This window comes from Aphelocoma coerulescens, chromosome 13 (genome assembly GCF_041296385.1).
Source record: "Aphelocoma coerulescens isolate FSJ_1873_10779 chromosome 13, UR_Acoe_1.0, whole genome shotgun sequence".
In the NCBI taxonomy this organism is placed as follows: Eukaryota; Metazoa; Chordata; class Aves; order Passeriformes; family Corvidae; genus Aphelocoma; species Aphelocoma coerulescens.
In genome coordinates, this window is record NC_091027.1 from 18,981,266 (window position 1) to 19,001,320 (window position 20,055).

At 43.8% G+C, this 20,055-nt stretch overlaps 1 pseudogene; it reads right to left on the reverse strand.

Annotated features, from left to right (window-relative positions):
* Nucleotides 1–2,601: 2,601 nt before the first annotated feature.
* The window catches only part of LOC138117985 (ran-binding protein 17-like), a 40,085-nt pseudogene continuing 22,631 nt past the window's right edge, over nucleotides 2,602–20,055 (reverse strand).

Genomic DNA, 20,055 nt, shown 5'->3' on the forward strand with positions numbered 1-20,055 from the left:
AATATGGGATAATGAAAGAAAATGTAATAAAACTGAAACGCCAAGGCTAAGCCCTAACAACTCCACAGGATTATAGGGAGTGTTTGCTTTAGTGTCTTCTTGGCAACTTTCATGCCCTCAGCACAGTTCCCCTGAAAGCAGTAACACCCCGTGTCCCCATCTTTGCTGCCCACTGCAGCAGCACTGGGAGCAGAGGCAGCAGCTGATCACACAGCTGGGTCCTGAAACACTTAAACCACTCTGAACATGCCCTGGGAGCAGGCGTGAAGGACACAGGACCTGCCTGCACCAACCACCAACCACCAACCACCAACCACCAACCACCAACCACCAAACACCGTGACCAACGCAGAATCCAGGATAGAGGAGGCCACAACCCTGAGGCCTTGTCCAGTGCCCACAAGTTTTTTTTTTAGAAAAGAGGCATTCCAAGAACTTCATTCAACCCCACAATGGAAAGCATTAATAGCATCCCTAAGGAGCAGCATGAAATAACATCTCTGCCTTCCCTTCCTGAACTCAGCACCCTGTTACATCCGTGTGCCAACACCATGGAGCTGTTCTGAGCCCTGGGTTTCTAAACATCCCAGTCCACACTGATCTCCTGCTGTCTCAAAAGATTAGTGCTGTTTTAGGGTGTATGATTCCTATTTTGGCATCATTAACCCATATTGGTGCAAGCACATATCAATCCAAATTTTTCTGAGCCCCCAAGTAAACACGATGCTTCCCCTTTGAAATGAATTATGGCCAAATAAGATCTCATTAAAGCAAAAGAAGAAGAGAACAAGCAGTTCCACATGGTAACTGCAGGCTTGCTATTTCCCAGGAACTGTAGAGACAGAGACCCCACTTGAAATAAAGGAACCCATTCCCAATAAATAAATACAGTGTACTGGAATGAGTCAAGCAGAGATGACTTTTACAGTTATATATAAGTACGTGTCCTACTTTTTCTGAACATGAAATAAATAACCTTGATGCAAAAGGGGCAATGCAAATATTACAAATCCTATTCCCTGTTCTTCACCCTTCCAAAGGAAATATAAGACTTGTTCATAAGTAAAGGTACTTATACATATCCATGTCTGCTAAGCAAAACACATAATCATTAGAACGAGTCTAATTTCAGTAAAAAGAATATTCTGACAGTCACAAATTTATTTCTTATGATTTACAGCTCCATGGTTTTATCTTCAAGTGAAATATTTAATTTCTTCTTATATTGAAGCATCAAAACCATATAATTAATATGTAGTCAGGCTAATCCTTAAGCGCTATAAATCAGAAGCGTTATATAAACAAAAGTGTCGTCTTGAACAAGATTGGGAATGCACAAAACTACTTATATCCCACTTTTATAATGATGCAGTGACTCAGAGCAGATAGAAAATGATTAGTTTTCCTTCCAAAGTAGGAAATATTGCTTCCATCTGTAAAGTATAATATTGTGATGTCATAAAGTTTTCCTAAACACTGAATTTACCCTTATTCCCTCTCAATCATTTTAAAAGAACTGCTCTCTTTTATAGAGCTTGGATTTAAATCACAATAACACACCAAGAAGATGAATGACAGTGCTGTTGGATATGGCTAAAATTGGATCCTTCAGCACAGGTGAATGATGAGACAGCGCTTCTCTTCTTGATATATTTTCTTCTTCTATTAGTTTCCTTCCATGGCTGGGATTTCAGTTTGAATTTTAATGTATGCGGTTGCTGCTAATCTTAGTGTCTGATTTTTTTCCAGCGCCCTCTTATTGTATAGACAATTCATTCTCCAAAGCAGTAATACACTGAGGCTTGTGACTGCCCAGGAGATAAAGCAATTCAGAATAAAGTTAGAGCCAGCTCTGCAGAAAGGCACAGACAACAGGTCAATATCCTCAGAAACAACGCCTCGCCACACAAAAAATGCACACATTCAGATCCACGCACAGGCGTTCCCTCAGAGGGCTCCCACTGCAGACAGCAGCGTTGCTACTGAGTCACCAGGGAAACATGAGGGGCATATCCAAATTCATAGCTTCAGATTTTATTGAAAGGGCAAACTGCAGTGTCTTTCCTGGTTTACAGAATCTGCCACAGATGCACACAACCCAAATTGCAATCAATGCCAGTAGTTCAGTGTAAGTGCTCAGATAACACCCCCCAAAGCCAGTTGTTCCGGGGAAACCATTCAGAGAAATAAATTGGTTAACTATTTCTCTAGGAAGCAGTTTTTCTGATGTGATTTTCACAGTGTTCTTGTTTCATATTTCTGTCTAAAAGCCTGATGAGGTTGCATAACTTCTGCTTAATTCTGGAAACATGAAAACAAAGTTTATAAGAAAAAGGTAATTCTATCCTTGTATGATCCAAGGTTGGGTGTAAAAGTTGGGGTAAAAGTTTGAGAGGATTTTTCATCAAAATAGAGCCATTCAACCTCTGTGAACTATCTGTAAGATACTCACATAGTGCATGAGCTGAAACCCACTCTTCATTCCTAATGTGAGCATAATGGAGCCCAAGGACAGAGATGGGCAATTCAAAGGGCAGCAGGCAGCTCTGTGTAACTATTTTTACTATTTTGGCGTGTGAAGAGTGAATCTGGTGGAATCTGTTAAACACTCATTTTCTCATTGAGAAGTGTAAGTCCGAGCAGAGGTCTTGAAGCAGACCATTGGTTTCTGCAGTCTCCAAAGATGATGGTGTTCATTAGGACTGACATCACCTGAAAGAAAATTCAGACAGTTTACATGAGTATGGATGCTGTTTTTAAACTGCAGTTTCTTGTACAAAGAACTGTGATGTGCTGAAAAGGAAAAATGCATGAAACCTTTGCTAACCATGCTGAAATCACTGATGTTTCCTATATGAACATGGTATTACAGAAGTCATTCTTCGAAAAAAATATTTCCATAACCAAAACTACCAGGTGAAGTATATTAAAAAAAATTAATGCCAAAGTTTGGCTCTAAAGCCAAAGCTGAAATACAACCAAATATGAACTGAGATTTCGAACAGTGTTAATTTGAGGTACAGGATTTGACGTTCACTCCGGGATTTTCCCCAATGTCACACTATTTCCAGAGAGCAACACATGTGTGCCCAGCAATCTGTACGAGTTTTAGACAAAACCCAGGCTGCTCTTCACGATTCTGACTTTCCCACATCCACCTTTCTCCATGCATGACACTGCCAGGCACTGGAGAGGAACACTCCCTATTTCAGCCAAGGCAATTGTGATTACAGCAAGAGGTCTTTAAATCTGTACCCTTTCCACCACAGTTACAAACCCAACCTCAGAGTTTAGACATTTTACTTTACCTCTGTGACGTGCTTTACAGAGCTCTATAGCAGGGATAAAGTCACTTCATCATCTCTATAAAGCTCTGACGTCTATCAGCTCACACAATTAGGTTCTGCTGGCACCTAAACAGAAGCTGCACAATTTACTTTGCCCATTGGCTGGCACACCCCTAGAGCCCCACAAAGCTCTGACTCTGAGCCCACTTCTTGTTCTGATCTACTCCTGTACCTCTGGTCTGTCGTCTAGCTGGGAAGGGTAAGACTTATTTTAGGGATTGGCACCATTCTTGTACAAAGAAATTACAAAATAACAATAGAATCCATTTAAAGATAAAATGCTCTAAGATATCCTTGAGATATGTTCGTCCCAAACGCCAAAGGCCACAACATATACAAACCTAAAAACGTTACTTAGAGATTAAACAGAGAGAAAATTTGTAAAATGTCACCAGTAAATAGTTTGACTCACGTTTATAAAATATCTACACCCTAAAACCAAACACAGAGGAAGTAGAAAATCATTAAATCCTTTCTTCTAGGCCAATGAGTAGCTGTGAGCGGGGTCTCCAGAGAGCTGCCACACTGCAAACTAGCCTGTAATAACTGACCAAGGCAAAGTCAAACAGCATGTTTCACTAAATGAAAAAGATGAATCCTAGCACTACAAATCACCTGGAACAGAGAGATCCACAAATCATTTCAGCATCCAGGTTAGGAACACACGGTCTAGCGTGGGAAAGGCCAGTTCTTCACTTGACTTCACAGTTAGGTATCACACAAACTGTGTTCTGTTACTCACAGGGCAAAAACAGTTCCATGCTGCTTTGGAATCAAAGCAAACAATTCCAAACCTCTGCACGAGCACTAACAGGGGCTTGTTTTCCAAACGTGAAGAATAATTGTGCCTTCTTATAATTCATTACTCCCTAGGTTTTCATCTTCATTGCTTGTTAACAAGGCCAGCTGTTAGGACAAAAGCCTTTTTTTAAGTAATAAACCAAACTCACCCAAGCTGTGAATTTGTCTGAGCACCACAGCTCATGTACCCATATTTCTTAGAAAAAGTGCTAAGCACAAAGAGAGTTCCAGTGTGATGCTTAACCTGAACAGGGCACGCTCAGGTCCCAACAGACCCAGAGGGAAAGCACCACCTCTTCAGACTTCAGCTTTATCAAACAACTCCTGAGATTGTCTTCAAGGTCTCTAGTCCAGAAGCTCTAAATTGAAAACAAACTAAAGTAAATACTTCTGGAAAGTTTTTGGCCTAAGTATGAAAGATGACCAAAATGTCCAAAATTCGCCTGGAAAGCACTTATCTGTCTCAATGAGTAAGGAGTACTGAGAGCACTGAAAGAAGCGAGGAATACAATAAAAACAAAGCCAACATGAAGCTATGTGTGTAATAGTAATTAATAACTATTAATTGTGTGGTTTGATATTGGCCAGCCAGGAAGGCAGTGGTGAAAGCCTCCCTTCTGCTCTGGGCTTTTTCTCTGACAAGATCCTACTGTCCAAAGAAGTGTCCAAATGTGTCCACTTCTGACTCATCAGGAGTATGAACCCTCTCAGAAATCGCTGGCCATGCAGGGAATCACACTGCATCCCAGAGCAAGTGAGGACTCACCCCAGGCATGTGCATGGCTGTTTTCTCCATGGGCCAGTCAACTCCCCTTCTTTACAAAAGGAGCTACTGACAGAAGAGGCAAGAACAAAGAACAGTTCTTCCAATAAATTAAGTCATCACAGCTTCTCCTCCCTCAGAGCCTTGGATGGAGGAGGAAAATGTTGGTGAAGACAATCTTCATTATGAAAATGTGTTCTCAAGGAAGCTGGAGGAGAAGCTGCCCTTTCGTTAAAAGGCTGCTTTGCTGTGCCAGGTTACAACATTTGCACCACTGCAAGTCCTGTAACTCGTTTCTCTTTCCCGTATGTTGGGATGGATCTTTTACTGTGCTGCAACTAATTGCATTTTAGCAAAAGGAACATTACATTAACACCAGAGAAAGCAGCATGTATATTCCTTTACAAAGGATTTAGAAGGGTCAGGAACATGCACAGATTTTAACAAAATTCTTGACTGGTAATAGCGCTCATTGTTTCCATTCAGATCTGAAAAATTCACAGTTTTTTCATTGTTTAGCATACAAAATTTGGTAGGTTTCTAAAGCTCCAGCTTCAGAGAGTCTGCTCTTAATTTAAGAACTGTGATTACTAACTTAAATGTCCTTTGGAATTCTTAGTTCATCATCAATTCTTCCTACATCAGTAAACGGATCATCATTTACTAATAACACTAGGAAGATTTAAATACTCAGAGATTATTAAATACTTTAAATTTTAATCTGTTGTTTTGAAATATTTATTTTACCAGAAAGCTTGACTTTCACATTGATATTTCCCATGTTCAAAGCAAAAATTTCCAGATGAAACACAAAACCCACAGCTTTTATTTATCTTGAAAGCAAGAATCAGCCCATTATTCCTGAACTAAAAATATTTAACTGTCAGAAACAGCACATCAGCTGAGACTTGTAATATATAAGAGGTTAAGAACCACATGCCTTTCCCCTGCATGATGAAATCACATTAGTCCAGGAAGGAATGTTATCAAGCTGTCCAGAGCAGCACGGGAGGCTGGTGACACTGCAGCTCCCTTCCCTTCTGACTTTCCTATTTCCTTTCTTTCCCCTTCCCAACTCCCTCCCATCCTGCTGCCAATTTCCATGACATGTACAGGAAGAAGGGAGGAGCTGTGGAGGAGCGAGGAAGGGAGGGACAGAAGAGGCATGAGGCAGGAAAATGGGCAGTCCATGAGCCCAGGCAATGGATCCAGAGCCCTTCCCAAAGCCTTCCACGCTGCCCTCATGCCAAGCCTGGCATTCCTACCCTATAGACCAGATTCCTCCAGATTCTGTTCAGAGTATACAGCATTTCACCCTCTTTGTGCACACTGCCAGTATATATATTTAAATAAATATTAGTAACTAAAATTTCATGACTCAACAGTTGAAGCTAAAACCTGTGAGCGACCCAATCCTGTATCTCTGTTTGCAACAGTTCAACTGGCACTGCCCTTTTTGCTTCCTTTTATGAGAATTAGGGTGTAAATGGCTGAGAAAAACCCAATCCTGGTGTGAGGACAAGGCATCTGGGAGACACACTGCACACCATGAACTAGTATATGGCAGCAGCTGATGGACTGAAGTATTATCTGTGTGTGTCTCACAGGCTATTCCCCTCAGTTTTACATCCTGCTGGGACACTCCCATTCTTCCAGTGTCCAAAAGGGTGATGTGAAAAAGAAACCGCTACAGGCAATGGGGAGCTCTGCATTTCCCAGCACATCTTTAGAACTGGCCAAAGCACTGAGTGTGGGAATCCACTTGAAGCAGGTCCAAGTCATGAGCCAGCAGAAATAGTCCTAAAATGAGAGTGTATGAACTTAGGTAAAACCTGACTTTGTATCTAAACAGAAACATAAGCACACCCTCAGAAGGACACCCTCAGGACATGTTTAGCCCCTGCCACGTGCACCAGAGACATTGTGGCCTTCTAGTCCTTGTGTTAATAGCACAATGACACAGAGCAGTAGTGCAAAGAGGTCTTTCCAAAGCTGAAGCTTCCTCTCATCATGCCCTGCCCTCAGCCAGCAGTGAGCCACCTTCCAGGCCTTTGACAGGATTACAAAGCAGAAGTTTGTGCTACACCAGGGCATCCCCACAGCACAGCTGGACAGGGGCAGCAGCTACACCCTGCACACGAGCTGCCCACAGCACAGCTCTGCCCTGTGCTAGCAGGTTTTCAAACCGTAACTGTGGGATCTCCTCTGAAAGCCCATTCTAACATGACAGAATATTATTTTCAAATTGCACTTGCATCTGAATTTTTGCCATGAAGGACTATCACACTTTGGTCCAGTCTCACCCATCAGAATTGGGTCCATCTCTGCCAAGGGACACCATGCTCCTGGGGAAGCTGACATCCACCTGAGCTGGAGAAGTGATGCCAGCTGGCCACTGTAGACTCACCCATAGTAAAGCACTGAGTCTCACAGGGTGGAGCAGTTTTGCTTGGTCTAAGGGCTGGCTACATGAAATTCTGGAAGCAGAACAGTTAACAGCAGCAGTACTGACAACGCCTGATGAGTGAAATTCCTCCTCCTTCTGCGGGGAGGAGGGGATATGTTTCATTAATTATTAGCTTCCAGGGTGTGTTGACTTGCTTCTGTCTGTGCTGAATTTCATGTAAACCCTCTGTTGAATGTCACATACTCATGCGCTGCCTGAAGTGCAAGATTTTGTATTTGGGTATCTGCTGTAGCTGACAGATGTTTACAAACTCGTGTATCTGCACAGCTTCTTCCTGCCTATCCATCTGTGCTCCCTGTTAGACAGCAAGTTATTCCACCTCAGGCTGGAATAATTTAAGATTGTGACATCAATCCTTAATCTGCATTTTTTAGCTGGTAGCATGCAGAGATTCTAAGTTACAGCCACTAGACTGTCATTTTATATTAATCCAAGCTGCTTATTTAAGATTCAGCCATTTCTAAACAAGTGGCTGTAAGTATATGATGCTACAGCTGCTTTTAAAGATGACAGAACGGTGATTAACTGGGACCTCTGGAATGCACAACCTGACATAATTTGTAACACAAACTTCAGGATAGTCTGATGTACCAGAAGGCTGAGCTCTTTAAAAATCTTACCAAAAAATTAATACCCATTCCCCTCTGCTTTTAGCAGCACATAAAGAAGCAGATAGGGCTTTGTAACACAAGCTCATCTCTGAAGATCCTTAAGCATCTTTTACAGACCACACAGTGAGAGGCTCTCTCTGTCCTGTGCAGCCAGCACTCTTCTCTGAGAGGTGACACAGGATGAAGTTGGTGTTTCCTATAAGCACCTCTACCCAAATGACAGTTACACAATATTTAATCCTCTTGGGAGGAGAGAACATCAATTTCACCTACACCAACACCTTCCAGCAAGGGCTCAGGGTGGGCTCAGAGCAGGCTCAGGGTGGGTTCAGGGTGGGCTCAGCCCTGTGGACACTTGCCAGAGCAGAGCCAGAGGCTTCCCCCACACAGCAACAGTAACCAGTAGCAAAGAGACAATTAGAACCGGGCTAATTGTTTTACCCATATTAATGGATACGGAGATGATTAGAAGGCACAGGAGGCAGCGTGGGCTTTAAACCACCCCTTGAAGGAAATGAGACTGGGAGAAAGGCAGCAGCTTGGCTGTGATCACTGTGCCAGGATGGTCTGGAGGGCACAGTGACCCCTCCGCTGGCTGGAGCAGAGCACTGGAGCAGCACACAACTTTAAAAGCCTAAAATGAGTATTAATTACCCATTGCCTAACAGATTGCAAGCCTCTTCTGTTTTCAAACTGTTCATAAATTGATTCTAATTTCTTCTGTGGAACAATTAAAAGTGTTTTTGTTATCCTGATGAACTGAACTGTAACCAAAGCTTTTGCAAATAAACACAGGGACAGATGATAAAGCTGGTAATAAGCATATTGCTCCTGTGTCCTGAGCAGCCACCAACACTTGGCAGTGAATATCATCTTTCACAACAACAACAACAAAGGCTAAGAGCACACAGCTATTTCATGCAGTCATCAAAACAAAATGCACTGAATATTATATTTCATACTAAATACATTACCCTGGCAGTTTGACACTCAACATTTCAATAGATATTGCATCTCTCTAACATTCTGCCTGAATTTCTGCAGATGGACTTTTAAGTATCAATGGAAGATTACTTTACTTGTCACGCTAAAAAGATTTTAAAGAATGGTTGCACACACTTCATTTTTAATTTTTTCTATTTCTTTTTTTTTAAAGGAAAACGACTTATGAATTCAGAAACATGGTTCTTCTGAAAGGTCAAACCCCGTGTTGCTGCAGTCCTTTGTGTGTGGTGCTCTTCCAGCCACTCAAATCTCTGCTCTGATGTGCCCAGCAAAGCACTGGGAGGATTTGCTCAAGTTAAACTAAGCTTACCTAGAGAATGCTAGGCTAAGCTGAGAGAAAGTAACAGCATTCCCAAATCTCATCAATCCACTGTGACATTGGGGGTTTTTTTAAATGTATTTTGTCTTAAAACTGTGAAGGTTCCTGGAGACATGCAAATACACAAGAATCTCAATTCTCAGTAAAAAACCCCAAACAAGTAAACACCAAAGGAAGAAAACCCAGCTGGATGCCATGATTTCAGAAGACACCTTGAGCACCTTGAGCACACAAATGTCTCCCAGGATCACAAACAGGCAAAACCAACGCATTAGCCAAGGAAAAATGTGGATTTTGAAGTTCAGTTACAGAGTCCTGAAAATCATACATCTGCCAAGATTAAGTGGGACACATATCTAGTGTGTGCCAGTCACTACAGAATTTTGGGCAGAAACCAGCCCCTTCACCTGCCACATGCCTTTGCTCTGACTCCCAGTCAGAACGTCCAGGAACCGCCTCATCCAGCCCTGGATCTCCAAACCAGCACCATCTCAGCTGCTGCCATCAGACCCAACAGCAATTAACATCCTTGTAAGCTGCTGCTATCCCAGAATTTTAAATTTACTTTTTTGTTTTTCCAAATGGGGGAGGGAGTTCGTTCACAGCGAGTGTTTCATCACACATGGCAAATCTGCCAGTAGCAGATCATAGAATGGATTGTTACCTTTCCCTATCCATTTTGTAAAGATATTGCTTTTTTTCCAGACTGCAAGCATCACTTCTAACTGAATTTTGAATTATAATGTGAACTTTACAAAATTATTGGTGCTATTCATATCACTAGTTAGATTCTATGGAACAGTGATATTTTTTGACCTTCCCCAAACCAACACCTCTTAGTGTTTTATATAACAGAACCAAGGCCAGCAGAAATTGAACATTTCCAAGTAAAGTATTACATTGCAGGGAGTAAACAAGGAATAAAACATTTTTATATTTCTCCCTAAACTTATTTGCTTTTTGAAAATATTTATGCAGCACAAAGACCTGAGTTTAGTGAGAAATACAGCCAGTTCCTCTTGTTTAATTGAAACATTTATGCTTTTTGTTCTGCTAGCAAAAAGCAATGAACAGTAATATTGCAAGATAAATACACAAGAAACTTATAGATATGATTGTAAAACAACATCATCCTAATGTTTCCACTTAATTACCCTGAAATGTATTCTATTTAATATTCATTACTCAAAAGCCAATTTAAAAGAGAATGAGGTGAAGGGACTTATTCAGAAAGACGGACTGTCATTCACTGCAATAGTTATCTAATATACAGAAGTTAATAAAGCAGATTAATCTACAAGTCCCTTTAAGCCATCACTGAGTTTAGAACAACTGCCTCTTTGACCCCTAACCCTCCCGCTGCGCACCAGTAGCAGGTGCCAGCTGCACTGAAATGATGGCTGAGGCGTTTTAAGGCAAAGTCTTTTCTTGCTTTGCTTCTGACCAGCAGCTGACCCTGTAGAAGCGATTGTTTCATGTGCTGGCCTAAAGGCTACACAAACCAGCAAGGGATAAACAAAAGCAGACACGGAGCAGCTGCCTCGCCCGGGGCCCTGCAGCGCCGACACCTCGCGCGGCGTGCGGGAGCTTTGTGCTCCTCCCCGGGCTGGTACAATGCGGGATCCTGGGCGGAACGAAACTTCTCCCCAGCCCAAAACTGCTGGTGCGAACTAGAGCACAGCTTGGATGATTAAGAGGGGATTCCCAATTTGATTTAGCGCCATTATTAAGACCGTGAAATCTTCAGATACATCACTAATGATGATGTATTTTAACATTAAAAGTCTTAAAATTAAATTACTCAATTCACATGATAACGAATCACAATGAGGCTTTAAACAAAGCAGAATTAGAAAAGACACTAAGCTCATTAATTTTTTTTATTTCTTAATTGACAGCACATGTAGTGATAACTATACATTTAGCAATATACTTGAGACTGGGATTGCTGCCACTTTTATGCACGAACAGTAAGAAGCATGTATGAAAGAGAAGTAACCGTAGTTTTCATTAAGATAACACAGCTCTGACATAGTTATTTTGCTGATGCAAATTACACAACCACAAAAACAATCAGAGTAATGATTAAATGCAGTTATGTACATGGGAGACTACTAGTGCAAATGTTAACATATTTAAATGGGTTTCTTCATTAAAAAGATTATATATGATATTAAACCATCAATCAAATTGAAACACTAGAGTCTAAACGTATTGTCACTGGTTAAAATAAATGACTTTGAGACTGAATTTTGGCTCACTCAATATGGTGCCTTTTCTGTTGCTTAGCCACCCAAATCTCTGCTGGCTTGGCTACAGCTGGTATATCTCCATCCCTTTCAATTAATACAGAAAGTTATGGTAGTATTGGATAACATTTTTAAATTGGGCTAAGAGGCTGAAACAGATGTCCCAGGGAAAATCCCTCTCACTATTGTATCAAAACTTTCAAGCCTCGAGCCAGCAAGAGCTGAGCACCCTCATCCTGATTCAACTGAGCTTTTAAACACATTTGATCTTAAGCACAGGAACAATCACACCTGTGGGTTTGATCTGCTCTTAAAATGAAGTATATGCTCACATATATGAGTGAGGGTCTTAGGTACTCAACATCTTGCACAAGTACCCTCTGCCAGTGCCATTTAGATTTCTTTGTGATGTGCTTATATGCAAGTGCTGCTGCCTGGGCCATGACGCATGTGTTATAAACACAGCTCCACTGCAGGTTTTTATTTCCATTACTGTGCATAACTCCACACTAGCTGTATATGGCACCGAGGTTTATCTGAAAAACAAAAATGTCACTTATTTTACTATATAAAAGGGAAAAAAGAAAAGTTGCAATTTATAATACTTTCTTATTGTAGTAATGCCACTTGATCTTTCATTGCAACTGGCACCTATGCTTCCTGGTTTCCACTTGCCAGGCAGTGCAAGTTGTGCTGCTTCCCTTAGTGCCTCCCGTCACTGGGTGCAGTCCTTGGTCACACTCTGCCCAACTGGGCAGCCCAGGCAAGTTCCCCCAGGACATCACACCACACTCCCTCCTCCTGCCCGGCGCTTTCCACCCCATCCTGGCTCCTGACTCCTGGCTCTGGTCTCTGTTCACCCACGCACCTTCTCACCCACCTGCTGCGACACTCCTTTCCCAGAGGTCCCTCTCCAGCCCTTGTATTCCACCAGATTCTCCTTTGGCAGGGGATGCTGGCTCTTCCCACGGCCCTGCGGATGGTCCCCTCCTCCAGCACTGCCCCCTGAAAGGCTGAACCCTGGAAGGGCTCAGCTCGGGCACAGCCTCATCCTACAGACACCCAGCCCCAAAGCCCCTCTCTGCCAGCACTGGCCCCTGCTGTGGCCCACCCGGGCTGAGGCGTGGAGCGGCCCTGCTGGCAGCCAAGGGCCAGGGGAACCCAAACACCGCTACAAGTGTTCAGTCTCATCGAAAACTCAGCTCATTCTTGTCCACGTGATTGTTCTGAAAATGATGCACAGCAAATAATCACTGGGCACTGTCCTCCCTCACTTGGCCTCCCTGTACTTTACATCCCTGGCCAAGAAACACCCAGGAAAGCAAGTGAACACTGGAATGCCACTGAAATCCTGTTTCTATTCAGCCAACCAAAATTTATGCTCTCTGCACCCAGCACAGAATCATTTCAAAGATGGCTGTGCAAGCAAGAATTCTTTACCTATCATGCCTGACTTTTATGAACACGTGTTAGAACTGCAGGTGAAAGATGCTACAAAACTCATTGATTTTTGTAAAGAACTAGTAGGAATAGTATTTTACTACACCAAATTTGAGCTAACAGCCTAATGTGTACAGTTCAGCAAGATCAGCATTAACAGAAGATAAAGGTAACTTCTTAAGACCAAAAATTACACTTTCATTTATAAAGTGAAGCAGCAGAGACTTCAATTCTCAATCCAAAAATAACAGCAAAGTAGGAGCCTTTTAAAATTATTTATCAAAGTGCTTGGAACAGAACATAACTGCAATGGTTGAGTGCAGTAAACTTAATACTGTGTTCTACTCATAAATCTCAAATTACTTCACACGTTAATTCGGTATGGCTGTAAGATCGCCTCACCAAGCGGCTGTCTGCAGATGGAGCTCAGGCTGCTCGCCCGGGGCTACGAGCCCGGACACGGCAAAACCCGGCCAGAGCCAACAGCCACTGCCGAGCTTCCTAAGGATGCCGAAACTTGCTCCTGAGCAATTACGGAGCCGTTTCACTTCCATGTTCTCTATTGCTCCTCTCTTTGTACAGTCACGGCAACCCATTAAAGCCCCGAGCTGCTGCGGGGCCAAGGTAGGAAAGGGCGGTGATGCCACAGCTCCGCTGCTCGGGGCCGGGGCCGTGAGCGCCTCAGGCGCGGTCACAGCGCGCTGTTCGCAGCGGCCGCACCGTGACCGCCCCGCTGGGCAGTGCGGGGGCAGCGGCGCGGGCCGGGGTGGTGATGATGATGCTGCTGATGCTGCTGATGCTGCTGATGATGGTGATGATGGTGATGCCGCTGCTGCGGACGCGCGGAGCGGTGACAGCGGGACACCCGCAGTCGCGGCCGGGCGGGAGGGAGGGCGGCTGCTCCTGCTGCGGGAGGGCCCCGGCTCCGCGGAGCCGCCCCGGCCCGGCCCGGCCCTTCCCGCCGCCCGCGGGCCCGGCCCGCACCTACCGCCCGCCGCCTTCTCCTCCGGCGCGGCGGCCGCTCGGCCCCGGCCCCCGGGCCCCGGGCCGCTCCGGGCCGTTCCGTGCGGGGCCGCTCCGGGCCGTTCCGTGCGGGGCCGCTCCGGGCCGTTCCGGGCCGGGCCGTGCGGGGCCGTTCCGTGCCGGGCGGGCGGAGCCGCTGCCCCGCCTCGGGGCGCTGGGCCGTGCGGGGCCGGCGCTGTCCGAGCCCCCCGCCCGGGCCGGGGCACACGCGGCGCTGCGGGGCCGAGCGGGGCCGGGTCATGGTCCGGCTGCTGCCGGAGCCCCCACGGCAGCCCCGACTCCGACTGGGAGCACGTCCGAGCTGCCGCACCTCCAAACCGGGGCACAATTTGCCACCAGGCCCCAGGTTTTCAGCGCCGTTAAGCGTCTGTGACCCAGTCCTTAACAGGGTTATGCATTACTGAGCCCAGATGTCCTGAAAACTGAAACCGCTGGTTAGGAAGCAGCAATCTTGTTCATTAGCTTCCATGATAGTCAAATCGTCTATAAACCCAGTGTTTAATGGCCAGCCAATGAATAATCAATGTCTCACTTTTCATCCGAGTGTGAAAGTGAGAATAATCTAATACGCCGTCCCCCCGGTAGCGCACCAGGCCCTGGGTTCCGTTTCTATTCAGGGCTGATTTATAACCCAATGGAAACCTGATGTAAACATATGATCAATGAGTCCCATCATTGCTAATAATAACCCCCAACCGGCACACTCCCTCATCTCCAAAGCCATCCCTTTAGGCTATTAGTTTCGTCCAGCTAATCCTCTCCACTATTCCTGCCTGCTGCTTTTACCTTGGCCATCCGTTCAGTCCGGCAGACTCAGAAGTAATTTTATACGCAGCAGAGAGCGGGTGGAATTGATTTTTCGCTCAGTGCTCAGTTCCCATCTGAATAATTATCAATTTTACTGCCTCATAAAGGGAAGAGTCAAAATTTCAAATCAATTCAAAAGAGCTTCTGAGACTACAGAAACTGTGCATGAGAATAAAGGTCAAAGTTGTCAGTGACCTCGGGAGATGATGTCAGATATTAGTACCCTGAATAGTTGACATCAAAGGCACTCAATATGATATGACTAGTGCTAATGCAAATCATATTTATGCTGACTGCTGGAGACCAGCCATTAATATTTAAAAGAGTATGTGAAAGCCTGCATTCAAAATAAATATAACGTATTCCGCAGAATCTGAAGTTAATAAAGACAGATCGCTGCCTAGTCATACACTGTAAAATGAAAGATTACTGCATATTAACAGACAAAGAATTACATCAGGATTGCCACAAATGGAGGGCAGCCCAGAGCCCAGCCTGCTGCTCTGCCCCTTCAATCACCACACGTGTGGTACAGCGTGGAGCAATCCAACAGCCCCAAACTCTGGCTGCTGCTTCCAGGAAACCCCTGTCAGGCATGTAAAGCATGAGAACCTGTAATATGACAAGGGAATCATCCTATTCTGGTAATGATGTCAATAATAAACACCATTAATATTCTCGGAATGTAGTGCCAGGATTATATTAGCTACCATTAGTTCCTTTTCACCTTCAATTAGAACAGCAAGCAAATGCCAACAGCAACTGGTGACTGTATGCCAGGATTTTTACAAATGACACCTACCTAGCAGGGGAACACAAATGACCACACTCGTCATTTGCATGTAGTTAATTTCTGTTTTTGTTAAAAGCCTCCTGACCTGTGAAACACACCTCCTTAGGTGCCAACTCTGCATTAGGAATCCAGAGGTTCTTGTAAATAAGCATTTTCAAATAGTTTAATGAGATTTTAAGGGCATATGTAGCTATGATCATCTTGGTCTCCCTGCAATACACTTGGGCTGTGAAAACCTGAGGGAGCTCAGAAGGGGCAATCTCTCCTAAGCACCACAGTGGCCACTTCCTTTTCAGAAGCATAAGATTTAATTTCTATTGTATTTACCTTTAGTAGAAAAAAAATCTCTCTGAGTCATCTACTGCAAAATAAAATATTCAAGCTTGACAGCATACAGACATTCAATTTACACATTTCATTACCAAAATGTGTAGTTCAGTGCTGGAATTTGTTCTTCTTGCTCCTAAAATACTTTAGAGTCTTTCCTTCCCATTTGTCTATAGAAATGTATTGATGATCTCACATACATCTTTTTATGAGCAAAAATGAAACACCCAGTTGTAAGGTGCTGTGCAGCCAAGTACAGAGCCTACACTGCTCAGAATGACAAAAAGTACCTTCAATCCTTGGTTGTCATGAGAACACGGCTGGAGCTACTCAGGGTTGCATCCCAGCATAGGGAGATTTGTCCTGTCACTAAATAGGCAATGCTAGCTGGTGTTAAGTACCCCAAAACTCAGGAGAATTCATAAATATAATAATATCCCATAGAAAAGACTGTGAATTCACCTGCTGTAGAACTTCTGGGTTCTGCTGCATGAAATGGAGTGATTTCTGTCCGTCCTGTGAAATGTGTCTGCCTCTGAGAGTCTTCTTGTCTTCTTTAGCAAGGTGCCTGAAGAAGTAGGTGACAATGTAGTCTAAACTAGCACAACAGCTGGAGGAGACAATTTAATCCATGTAAAAAATGAAACAATTTAGTAATTGTTTCCATAAAAAATAACTAATAATGACATTTTACAGTACTTAGAGAGCTCGAACTTTAATCTCTTTGACATTAGGCTAGGTGATAAATCAACCAGTCTGGTTTTGACACAGGGGCTGACCAGCTTTGAAGACTGCTTTTACCGAGGCACCTTTGCTGTTGGGGAACTGGTTATTCATGTTATACCATGTCATGGTATATCCATGTCAAGGATCCTGTAACTCCAGCGAGCCTCATTCACAACTGTATGAACACCATGGTCCCTCTGGGAAGTGCAGGATGAGGGCTGACATTTTACTGGTGTTCAGTTCCACGTTCAGAAGACTGCAGATTCCTGGAAACCAAGATTCTGGTTTGATCTGCTTACTGAGAAGACAAGGTTAAACCCAATAGAGCTGTTTTCCAGGTTGTTCTCAAGAAGGGTTTCCCAGTGTTTCTCTGCCCCAAGGAGCTTACAGTCCACATCAGGAGCCAAACACTGAACAAGGGCCATTAAAGGCAGTAAAAATGTAATCACAAAACAGCCAGTTAGTCAGTTCACTTACCAACTAGTAATTAAAGTGGGCTGAAGTATATTAAATACATTAAAAGCAGGGTCCTGGCCTGTGGTTCTCATGCACGCTTCCCTCGCCTTGCTCTGGCAAACAGTGGGGCACCTTCCCCCACCCAGCTGCCACCTCCTTGTCTTGGCACCCAGGGAACTCCCTGGGCACCTGGGCACGGACCCTGTGCTGCCTCCCAGCTCCCACCCTGTGCCCACTCATTTAACAGCTGCCACCTCCACCCCCACAGCCACCGAGGCTCCTCGTGCAGGCAGCGGCCAAACCTGCTGCGTGCAAGGCCCTGGTACTCTCTGCAATTCCAAACATCACACCCAAATGAGTGGAGTGCTGAGGACTCCATCCTGTTGCCACTGGCTTCAGCAAGAACTTCTCTAGGCCTTTTATAGTTCACAGTATTTATTTTAGATGGGCCACTGGAGTAAGGGATGTGGGGGTTGCAAAAGGAATTAAACTGTTAAAATGCTCATTCTAAGGGAAAAGGGATTAGAAGGATCCAATTAAATGTACCTTGAATTCTTTAAACTATGGTAATTTGGAGGCCTGCCAACCTTGCAGTGTTCATTTAAACACATCCCTCTAGACACTGGAGTATTTTGATCTGTGTCTATTTAACTCCTTAAGCTCTCTGCTGACACTATTAACCCTTCACCATCTAAATCCTAACTGCATCTTGCTAAGGGTGTTTTGGAGGAAACACTAAAGGGACATTTACAGCCAGAGAAGAAGTGGTCTCCTAAGGCTTGATCTTCCAAAGCAACCAGCTGACTCAGCAGCAGGAGCTGGGAGCAACCTAACAGCTCACAGAAATAAGCTGGAGCATCTCAACTCTATCTCCACGGGACCCATGAGCTTCTGAGGGCTGAACTCAACAGGGCAAGAGGGTAGGACATTGCTGGAACAGAGCTGAGTTCAAAGCTGTGAGTGTTGCCAAAGCCAAGGCCGCAGAAACTGGTACTGTCGTATTCTCAACCAAAACAGTCCTGCATATAAACTAGAAATGCAATTCATGGTGGAATTGAATCACCATCAATAACAACAAGTGAGAGATTTGAAAATACATATTTCATAGGAGGGCTCTGCTGTATTTCCTAACCAGTGCTTAACTCTATTTCTTTTTAAATTGAATAACACAAAGTAAATCACTATCATCACTTTACAAAACAGCAGTAGTTCTAAACATGCTGATACTGTACAAGTAGGTATTTTACATTCGACAGTAAGTGATTTTAGCAGGACAGCAGACAGGTCTACGCTATCATTTGCTCACGAGAATCTGATATGAGTGTTAAGAGCTACTTAAATTTGCCCATAACTATATATCAAATATGCTCCCTTATGCTCATTTTTCCTTTTGATTGCAGACAGGGAGTGTCAAGCAAACTCCCTTGAATGACTCTTTTGGGCATGTGGAACCCTGTGCTTTGCAGAACAGTGTTCTCACTAAATCTTAGTGAGACAAGCCAACCAAATAAATTGAACAAACAGGAGCAACAAGGAGCTACCAGCTCTAGGCTATGGACAGATAAATGGGTGAGAAGATGGAATAAGGACAGAATTATAAAGGAAACAGAGATAAAATCTTTGTATAATCTGGAAAAATGCAGTCAAACCACGTTTCTCACTTCTGGTCCACTCAGCTCCATCCCCTGTGTACAAATCGTTTGGATCACGAAGCAAACAGGTCGTGGTTACACAAACACCACCCCCAGCTCCGGGTGTGTCAGCAGGGACCAGCAGCACTTCAGGAGCTTTGCCAGGCAAACTGAGCTCTCTGCACCTCCCTGATGGCCAGGTGGGCGCTGGGGACGGGCAAAGGACACAGAGGGCAACTGTGGCACCAGTCACCAGCTACTTGGGGTTCTCCTTTGCTAGCAGGTGTTCATTTCAGATTTGGGGCTACCCTTACCTGCACTCCTCTGTAATCTGTGTGGTTTTGCCTCATGCCTGCAATCCCAATCAACATGCAAATTGAGCATGGACCTTAGAATGGGTTATGTTATTTTAGAAGAGCCAACAAGACCCCCAGAAGACTTGAGGGTGCCTTTTGGTCTCAGCAATATGACAACAACCTGCTGGAGGGAAATTGTTTTTCAGCAGTTTAATGACATTGCTGCATCTCTGCAAATTAAAAGATTTTGGTTTGGTTTTCACATAAAGGCAAGGAGAGGCAGTTAAGTGGTATTTCCTTTGTCTATCAACTGCTTGTAGTTCAATACTGGCATTATTCGCCTTTGAGACTAACCCTGGAAAGTAAATGGATTTAACAATTTAACATCTAAATTAGGCAGCAAGACAGAAAAAATGTTTTACTTTTTCCTCAGTGAATAGCATCCTACACTATTAATCATATGAGAATTAGAAAAGCTGTGAGATTAGTGACAAAATGCCAGGCAGGCTGCCTTAAAAGGCTCTGATCACTGAGTCAGCTGTAAAAAGCCAGGTAAACACTTTGGAAGGGAACTACTGGAGTGTTTATCCTCCCAATAAAAGCTCAGGTGAGGGGTTCCATTACAGCTGATTTGCAGTGAGGTGCCTCAGAAGGGATACATATTCCTTATAAAGTGGGGAATCAAGAAAGGTCTTTACTCAGCAACAGAATGAACATGCCTCAGGAAAAAGAATTTGGGGAATGTTTGTCCTACAGCTGACAACAATGAAAGTCTCAAAGGTTTCACATACATAAAGAGAATAGAGAAAAATGTCATATACTTTTTTCTGTAAAAGACAAGTGATCTCCTGGTATTTAATTTTTAAAATAAAAAGACAGCTATTTAATTTTTATAAACATTTCTGAAAATGACCTGTATGTTCTAATCACTTTAAAACACAATTCCCCCTCATATGGCTTATAGCCCTGAGCCCTACTATTCTGAGATGTTCTT